Source organism: Phoca vitulina, unplaced genomic scaffold (assembly GCF_004348235.1).
Source record: "Phoca vitulina isolate PV1807 unplaced genomic scaffold, GSC_HSeal_1.0 scaffold20, whole genome shotgun sequence".
Taxonomy (NCBI): Eukaryota; Metazoa; Chordata; class Mammalia; order Carnivora; family Phocidae; genus Phoca; species Phoca vitulina.
The window spans coordinates 1,318,477-1,329,008 of record NW_022589723.1 but is presented as its reverse complement, the minus strand read 5'-3'; the positions used below and the strand labels follow the sequence as shown (position 1 = coordinate 1,329,008).

Here is a 10,532-nt window from a genome sequence, read left to right as displayed (position 1 = left end):
AGGCCAGCAACCCTAAGGTCCCAAGAAAACAGGTGTATCTTGCTTGGGTTCTGGTCAATAATTTGGACTCTCTACATTCCCTCAAACACCCATCAACAGAATGACTAGGAGGAGGAGCCCCCAAAACAGAAAAGACTCAGAGATTATGACTTATGCCGCAGATTTACAAATGGATGCAGATATAACCAAGATGTCGGAGATGGAATTCAGGCTAGCAATTGTGACGACAATGGCTAGAATGGAGAAATCAATTAATGGCAACATAGAGTCTCTAAGGGCAGAAATGAAAGCTGAATTGGCAGAACTTAAAAATGCTATCAATGAGATCCAATCCAATCTAGATAATCTAACAGCTAGGGTAACTGAGACAGAAGAACGAATAAGCGACCTGGAAGACAATATAATAGATGAAAAGAGGAGGCCAGGGAAAAACAACTCAGAATCCATGAAAATAGAATCAGAGAAATAAGTGACACCATGAGCCGTTCCAATGTCAGAATAATTGGAATCCCGGAGGGAGTGGAGAGAGAGAGAGAGGACTAGAAGATGTATTTGAGCAAATCGTAGCTGAGAACTTCCCTAATCTGGGGAATGAAACAAACGTTCGAGTCCTAGAGGCAGAGAGGACCCCTCCTAAGATCAAGGAAAACAGGCCAACACCCCGGCATGTAATAGTAAAACTTGCAAATCTTAGAACCAAGGAAACCATCTTAAGGGCAGTTGGGGGAAGAGATTCCTTACGTACAGAGGGAGGAACATCAGAATAACGTCAGACCTATCCACAGAGACCTGGCAAGCCAGAAAGGCCTGGCAAGACATATTCAGGGTACTAAATGAGAAGAACATGCAGCCAAGAATACTTTATCTGGCAAGGCTTTCATTTAGAATGGATGGAGAGATGCAGAGCTTCCACGACCGGCAGAAGCCGAAAGAATATGTGACCACTAAGCCGGCCCTGCAAGAAATATTAAGGGGGGTTCTATAAAAGGAGAAAGACCCCAAGAGTGATCTACAACAGCAATTTACAGGGACAACCTATAAAAACAACGTCTTCACAGGCAACATGATTACAATTAATTCATATCTTTCAATAATCACTCTCAACGTGAATGGCCTAAACGCTCCCATAAAACGGCACAGGGTTGCAGATTGGATAAAAAGACAGGACCCATCCATATGCTGTCTACAAGAGACTCATTTTGAACCTAAAGATACATCCGGACTGAAAGTGAAGGGATGGAGCTCTATCTTCCATGCCAGCAGACCTCAAAAGAAAGCTGGGGTAGCAATTCTTATATCAGACAAATTACATTTTAAACTAAAGTCTGTAATAAGAGACACAGAAGGACACTATATCATTCTTAAAGGGTCTATCCAACAAGAAGATCTAACAATTGTAAATATCTATGCCCCCAACATGGGAGCAGCCATCTACATAAGCCAACTGTTAACCAAAATAAAGAGTCATATTGATAACAATATGTTTATTGTAGGAGACCTCAATACTCCACTCTCAGCAATGGACAGATCATCTAAGCAGAAAATCAACAAGGAAACAAGAGCTTTGAATGATACATTGGGCCAGATGGACCTCAGAGATATTTACAGAACATTCTACCCTAAAACAACAGAATACTCATTCTTCTCGAGCGCACATGGAACTTTCTCCAGAATAGACCATATACTGGGTCACAAATCAGGTCTCAACCGATACCAAAAGATTGAGATTATTCCCTGCATATTCTCAGACCACAATGCTCTAAAACTGGAACTCAATCACAAGAAAAAATTTGGCAGGAATTCAAACACTTGGAAGCTAAAGACCACTCTGCTCGAGAATGTTTGGGTCAACCAAGAAATCAAAGAAGAACTTAAACAATTCATGGAAATCAATGAGAATGAAAACACATTGGTCCAAAACCTATGGGATACTGCAAAGGCTGTGCTAAGGGGGAAATACATAGCCATCCAAGCCTCACTCAAAAAAATACAAAAGTCCTGAATTCACCAACTAACTCTACACCTTAAAGAACTAGAGAAAAAGCAACAAACGACGCCTAAGCCGCGCATTAGAAGAGAAATAATTAAAATTAGAGCAGAAATCAATGAATTAGAAACCAGAAACACAGTAGATCAGATCAATGAAACTAGAAGTTGGTTCTTTGAAAGAATTAATACGATTGATAAACCATTGGCCAGACTTATCCAAAAGAAGAGAGAAAGGACCCAAATTAATAAAATTATGAATGAAAGGGGAGAGATCACCACTAACACCAAGGAAATAGAAACAATTATTAGAAATTATTATCAACAACTATATGCCAATAAACTGAGCCATCTGGATGAAATGGAGGCCTTCCTGGAAACCTATAAGCTGCCAAGATTGAAACAGGAAGACATTGACAACCTGAATAGGCCAATAACCAGTAACGAGATTGAAGCAGTGATCAAAAACCTCCCAAAAAACAAGAGTCCAGGGCCTGATGGATTCCCTGGGGAATTCTACCAAACATTCAAAGAAGAAATAATACCTATTCTACTGAAGCTGTTTCAAAAAATAGAAACAGAAGGAAAACTTCCAAACTCATTCTATGAGGCCAGCATTACCTTAATCCCCAAACCAGGCAAAGACCCCATCAAAAAGGAGAATTTCAGACCGATATCCCTGATGAATATGGATTCCAAAATCCTCAACAAAATCCTAGCTAATAGGATCCAACAATACATTAAAAGGATCATCCACCATGACCAAGTGGGATTTATCCCCAGGATGCAAGGGTGGTTCAACATTCGCAAATCAATCACTGTGATAGAACACATTAATAAGAGGAGGGAGAAGAACCATATGGTCCTCTCAATTGATGCAGAAAAAGCATTTGACAAAGTACAACATCCTTTCCTGATTAAAACTCTCCAGAGTATAGGGATAGAGGGAACATTCCTCAAGTTCATAAAATCCATCTATGAAAAACCCACAGCGAATATCATCCTCATTGGGGAAAAGCTGAGAGCCTTTCCCTTAAGATCAGGAACACGTCAAGGGTGCCCACTCTCACCACTGTTGTTCAACATAGTACTAGAAGTCCTAGCAACAGCAATCAGACGACAAAAAGAAGTAAAAGGTATTCAAATTGGCAAAGAAATCAAACTCTCTCTTTTCGCAGACGACATGATACTTTATGTGGAAAACCCAAAGACTCCACCCCCAAATTACTAGAACTCATCCAGCAATTCAGTAATGTGGCAGGATACAAAATCAATGCACAGAAATCAGTTGCTTTCTTACGCACTAACAACGCAACTGTAGAAAGAGAAATTAAAGAAACGATTCCATTTACAATAGCACCGAAAACCATAAGATACCTCGGAATAAACCTAACCAAAGAGGTAAAGGATCTATACTCTAGGAACTACAAAACACTCATGAAAGAAATTGAAGAAGACACAAAAAGATGGAAAAATATTCCATGCTCATGGATCGGAAGAATAAACATTGTTAAAATGTCTATGCTACCCAGAACAATCTATACCTTCAATGCCATTCCAATCAAAATCCCAATGACATTTTTCAAAGTGCTGGAACAAACAATCCTAAAATTTGTATGGAATCAGAAAAGACCCCGAATCGCCAGGGAAATGCTGAAAAAGGAAAACAAAGCTGGGGGCATCACGTTGCCCGATTTCAAGCTATATTACAGAGCTGTGATCACCAAGACAGCATGGTACTGGCACAAAAACAGACATACAGACCAATGGAACAGAATAGAGAACCCAGATATGGACCCTCAACTCTATGGTCAAATAATCTTTGACAAAGCAGGAAAAAACATGCAATGGAAAAAAGACAGTCTCTTCAATAAATGGTGCTGGGAAAATTGGACAGCCACATGCAGAAGAATGAAACTCGACCATTCTCTAACACCATTCACAAAGATAAACCCAAAGTGGATGAAAGACCTCAACGTGAGACAGGAATCCATCAAAATCCTAGAGGAGAACATAGGCAGTAACCTCTTTGACATCGCCCACAGCAACTTCTTTCAAGATACATCTCCAAAACCTAGTGAAACAAAAGCAAAAATGAACTTTTGGGACTTCATCAAGATAAAAAGCTTCTGCACGGCAAAGGAAACAGTCAACAAAACAAAGAGGCAACCCACAGAATGGGAGAAGATATTTGCAAATGACACTACAGATAAAGGGCTGGTATCCAAGATCTAGAAAGAACTTCTCAAACTCAACACCCAAAAAACAAATAATCAAGTCAAAAAGTGGGCAGAAGATATGAAAAGACACTTCTCTGAAGAAGACATACAAATGGCTAACAGACACATGAAAAAATGTTCATCATCATTAGCCATCAGGGAAATCCAAATCAAAACCACACTGAGATACCACCTTACACCAGTTAGAATGACAAAAATGGACAGGGAAAGAAACAACAAATGTTGGAGAGGTTGTGGAGAAAGGGGAACTTTCCTCTTACACTGTTGGTGGGAATGCAAGTTGGTACAGCCACTTTGGAAAACAGTGTGGAGGTGCCTCAAAAATTTAAAAATAGAGCTACCCTATGACCCAGCAATTGCACTACTGGGTATTTACCCCAAAGACACAGATGTAGTGAAAAGAAGGGCCACATGCACCCCAATGTTCATAGCAGCAATGTCCACAATAGCCAAACTGTGGAAAGAGCCGAGATGCCCTTCAACAGATGAATGGATAAAGAAGATGGGGTCCATATATACAATGGAATATTACTCAGCCATCAGAAAAGATGAATACCCAACTTTTACATCAACATGGATGGGACCGGGGGAGATTATGCTAAGTGAAATAAGTCAAGCAGAGAAAGTCAATTAGCATATGGTTTCACTTATTTGTGGAACATAAGGAATAACATGGAGGACATTAGGAGAAGGAAGGGGAAAATGGGGGGGGGGAACTGGAGGGAGAGATGAACCATGAGAGACTATGGACCCAAGAAACAAACAGGGTTTTAGAGGGGAGGGGGGAGGGGGGATTGGTTAGCCCAGTGATGGGTATTAAGGAGGGCACGTACTGCATGGAGCACTGGGTGTTATACGAAAACAATGGATCGTGGATCACTACATCAAAAACTAATGATGTAATGTATGGTTTCTAACATAACATAATAAAATTAAAAAAAAAAAAAAAACTGGGGATGAAAGTTTTGATTTGCTGAGTTGGAACCAGAACACAGTCCTCATCAATCTTTGTCTAACAAATCATTATCATCCTTTTCATAATACAAGGAAATGTAGGGTGGTGGGGCAGAAATAATTTTTGTTTTGATTTGCATTTACACAGATTTTTTCAAGAATCAAAACATTTTTTCCTTAAAAATAGGCCCTTTTTTCCTTTATATAAATACAATAGGATTATCATTTAACAGTTTGGAAAAAAAAAAACTGCTGAAGCACATACTTGACAACAATAGCTAATGATAATAAATTTTGATATAATTGTTATTGATAATAATATATATTACATTATATAATATTTATTGAGGGCCAGGCACTATTTTAAATGCTTCCACATATTAACTCATTTAATCCCAAACACTCTATTATGCCGACATGATTATTAAGATCGTCTCCAATTAAAATTGGGAAAACAGGGGTGCCTGGGTGGCTCAGTTGGTTAAGCGGCTGCCTTCAGCTCGGGTCATGATCCCGGGGTCCTGGGATCGAGCCCCGCGTTGGGCTCCCTGCTCAGTGGAGAGTCTGCTTCTCCCTCTCCCTCTGCCTGCCTCTCTGCCTACTTGTGCTCTCTCTCTCTCTGTCAAATGAATAAATAAAATCTTTAAAAAATATAAAATAAAATAAAAATAAAATAAAATTGGGAAAACAGACAAATAACAATTTGAGTAACTTACCCATAGTCATTCAATCAATACAGAATAAAGACAAGCTTTGAATTTCAAGAATTCTCATGTGGACATATTTATTCTAGATCTAGCACCTTTCCTTACTTTTAAGTATAATTTTTCTAGATTCTTTACAACAGGACTCAAAAGGAGTTTTATCTCACCAAACCGTCTCCCATTCAGGAATTATTTCTAAACTTCACACATAACTTTCCTGAGGACAATCTTCATCTCCTTATTCCTGAGGCTGTAGATCAGAGTGTTTAAAAGTGAAGTTGCAATTGAGTAGAACATTGTCAAGAACTTCTGCATACCAGGCTGATTAGCTGCCCCTGGGCTTACATACATCACCATGATTGAGCCATAAAATAGGGACACCACTATCAGGTGGGAAGCACACGTGGAGAAGGCTTTTTTCCTCCTTGAACTTTTGGGAACGTGAACCACAGCTCGAAGGACCGGTATGTAGGGCACAAGGATGTAGAACAAAGTGATAAATGTTATCACAGCACTGAAAATGCTACAAGTCAGCACTGTCTTGGGGACAGGTACACATATACGGCCAGCATTGCCCCAAGATCACAGGGGTAGTGATCAATGACATTTGAACCACAAAACGGAACTTGGAAGATAAGGATGGCTGGGGTCACCAACCAGAGGAAGCCACCCACCCAACAAGCAGACACAAGGGTTCCACAGATTTTCCTGGTCATTATGGTAGAATAATGCATTGGATGGCAGATGGCAACATATTTATCAAATGCTATGAGGGCCAGGAAGAAAGTTCTGTGGCACAAAGAGAGAGGAAGATGTAGAACTGTAAGATGTAGCCATTATAGGAGATGGTCTTGGTCTTGGATAGGAAGTTGAACAACATGTTGGGCACACTGAAATTGATGAGCAGATCTCCAGGAAAGAGAAGTTGGATAATAAAGTATACATAGGAGTGTGGAGTTGCTGGTTCCACCACATAGCCCAGATAATAGCACTGTTGCCCAACAAAGTCAAGATGTAGATGATGGAGGACAAAACAAAAAGGAGAATTTCTACCTCTTGACTACATAGGAAACCCAGGAGGATGAATTCATGAGTGATAGCAGTATTATTGTTAGGCAAAACATTAATTTCTCTCTAACCTAACATGTACACAGACATAATCAGAACTACATATTAAGAGTCTCCTATTTTATTCAGCCCTCCATAATACCTCAATTTCTCATCAGAACTAGGTGGTATTATAAGTAGAGAATAAAATGGAATATTAATATTTAGTCAACATGAAGAATTTTTTTTTCAAGATAGCTCTGTTGGAAGACAAATAGAAAAACACTACTGGTAACATTAAGTATTACTTTACTTTAAATATTTTCTCCAGGGCTTCTTCTTCTTATTTTAGCCTATGAGAAAAGGAGATAGAAATGAATCATTATACAACTTAAATGGTCACCTTTAACTCTAGTACAGCTAATAAGCTTCAGGAAGGAGTTTACACCCTTAAACTGCACTGAAATATTTTATTGCCTACACTATCATTTCAGTCAGCATCACGAGGTCCACAAATTTTCCCTATTTAACTATATTATTATAGAAGCTTAGCAGATCATAAGAAGGCACAACCCTAAATAAATACATTAATTCATTAATTAATTTCCATTAAAGACTTACATCCCCAGATGATTCTAGGGTGACAAAGACAATGCCTGGCTTTTGAGAATTACTATTATACTATATAGGTGCCAGAGAAGTTTGACCTCAGGGAATGTTGCTTCAAAAGATGTGAATTGACAGCAATTAAAGTAAAATATGGAGCCTACACTACTGAGTTAGAAGCACAAGTATATAAAATAAAAGAGAGTTCATAAATAACTGAATGATAATTAAGCAATTCCCAATCTAAACTAAGGAATGTAACATGTGCTTTAAAAATATTTAAATTATTTTAATTTGATTCAAATTATCCTCTGTAGAATCCCCTTCATTTATGTTAGCTATGTAACATTTCAGTTCCTTTGCAAAATTTGCCAGTTTACTATTTTTTAAAATGGCATCACATAACTTTACTTTTTAGTTAGAACAGGTTTTCCACCTGTTCATTTTTATTTTCTATGTGTTTTATATCATTTTCCCTCAATTTTCATTTTAAATATATATACTTTAGTGATAAAACAAAGGGCCTGACATCTTAATGCTTTTTAAGTACAAAGTCAAAATGACTGTTTAAGAATGAGGTGTAGGTTTTGCCATAATTACAAATGTTTTTTAGTTTTAAAGAAAAATAAAGAGTCAGAATTCAGACAGACCCAAAATGAAATCCTAGCCCTTTTTAATATAAGATTTATAACCTGGGACAAGTGACTCTCTCTCTCTCTGAGTTTCAATTTCTTTATCTGCAAAATCAGGATAATACTTACCGTTGAGTGTTAACAAAGCATTAAATATAATGTTTATAAAGCACCTAGCACAGTGCCTAGCATAAAGTAAATGGGGAGGGGGCTCATTTTATTGCCCTAATTACCATAAGCAAAATATGAGCAGGTTCTTCCTAAAAAGTATTTGTTTGAACATAAAAGAACATTCAGCTTCTATATACATTCTGATCTTTGCACATTCAATCTTAGGAATGATAGGAACTTAATGCACTTCTATGCCACTAACTAACATTTGAAAATATGTCCTAAAATTACATATGGAGGGGGGCCTCGGTGGCTCAGTCAGTTAAGCATCTGCCTTCGGCTCAGGTCATGATCCCGGGGTCCTGGGATTGAGCCCCGTGTTGGGAATCTACTGCTCCCTCTCCCTCCGCCCCACCCCCTGCTCATGCTCTCTCTCTCTCTCTGTCAATAAAATCTTTTTAAAAATGAAAAAATAAAATCACACATGGTACTCAGAATAAATATCTCAATAAAAACATTATAGCTTGTTCCAGAGTGGCTCAGAGAAGCCCAATTGATCATTGCAGTTACTTTAATTATTCCTTACCCCTTGTATTGAGCCCCTTTTGACATTATTCTAGACAATTTTCCTTTTTCTCTGATTCCAACAGATTTTGTTATAGATTTTTGTGGGTTTCCTGAAATGAACCATTATTAGGAAAATTCGTTTTGTGAAAAAAAAATCCATTTTAGTTTAAACTTATGAGTCCTGGCACAGCTCTCTCCTCTACTGCCTTGCATATGTCAAAGCTGGGAGGGCAGAAGTGAAGTAGTGCCCCTAGGTCTGGACCGACAAACTTTTTCTTACCCAGAGATAAACTTCAAGTAAGCTACTGGAATGACAGGTTTTAGAAATATTCCATAGTTTCCCATGTCATAGGGTAGTAAATCAGACAGACAAGACATGAACCCAGGTTTGCATGATTCCAAAGTTCATAATCTGTGTAACCCAAATAGATTGCTAGCTAAAGCAGATAGAGCTTGATCAAATAATAATATGCAGGAGGTCTGTCCCCTCTTCTGCCTGCTATAGGATAATATACCCCCTCCTGCCTCCCCTCTCTTGCCAACCCAGCATGAATAGTAGCTAGTAACATGGAATAACCCCCGCCCCCACCCTCTCCCATCTCAGCATCATTTTCAGCATCCATCTGGATAAGCATGTTTTAAGCAAAGCTAACAATAAGCAGGACAGGGTACTACATAATACAAAAGACCCTGATCACTGAGGTGATTGTGATTACAAGCAAAAAGAGCAAGGTGATTTGGAGAGGGTGGGAAGCAATTTGGAAAGACTGTGGAGGGGAACCATGAAAAGAAAGTTACCATATTGAAGCTCTGTTACTAGGATGATAATTATATGATCAGAGGAGATATTAAAATTATGACACCTGAGTCTGAGTTTTTCATGATACAAAGGACTAAAACTGGTTTAGAAATTTTTAAGAGGCAATAAGACCCTTGAGTTTGAGACATGTGAAAAATTTCACCAAGATTTGTTTCCTTGTACATCAAGAATTTCTCAGAGTAATGTTCATCCTCACAGGAATTTTATCAAAGAGAAAACTCCTAGGGCCTCTCCCAATCTGGCCACTTTGCATAAGGTGATACACCATGTGGTTAAATTCTCAATTAAGCGACTTCCTAAAGACATCTATTCATTCATTTAGGACATATTTATTAGCCATCTATTGTGTGGAAGATAGAATAAAATAGGGATTCATTTTCACTCACTCTAGTTAGATTTGTCTAACCTCCTGTGAAATCCAAGTGTTCTGTCTCCAGGAGAAAGTATCAGTTTCTAGCATTCAACTACTTCTGGCTCTGACAGGATTATTATTTAAGGAAAAGATATCTCAGCCAAACTATGGAAAGAGCCAAGATGTCCATCGACAGATGAATGGATAAAGAAGATGTGGTATACATATACAATGGAATATTATGCAGCCATCAAAAGGAATGAGATCTTGCCATTTGCAACAATGTGGATGGAACTGGAGGGTATTATGCTAAGTGAAATAAGTCAATCAGAGAAAGACATGTATCATATGACCTCACTGATATGAGGAATTCTTAATCTCAGGAAACAAACTGAGGGTTGCTGGAGTGGTGGGGGGTGGGAGGGATGGGGTGGCTGGGTGATAGACACTGGGGAGGGTATGTGCTATGGTGAGCCCTGTGAATTGTGTAAGACTGTTGAATCACAGACCTGT

General features: G+C 38.6%; 1 pseudogene; it reads right to left on the bottom strand.

Moving 5' to 3' along the window:
* Positions 1–6,079: 6,079 nt before the first annotated feature.
* On the bottom strand, positions 6,080–9,192 carry LOC116640453 (annotated as a pseudogene).
* Between the last annotated feature and the right edge of the window lie 1,340 nt (positions 9,193–10,532).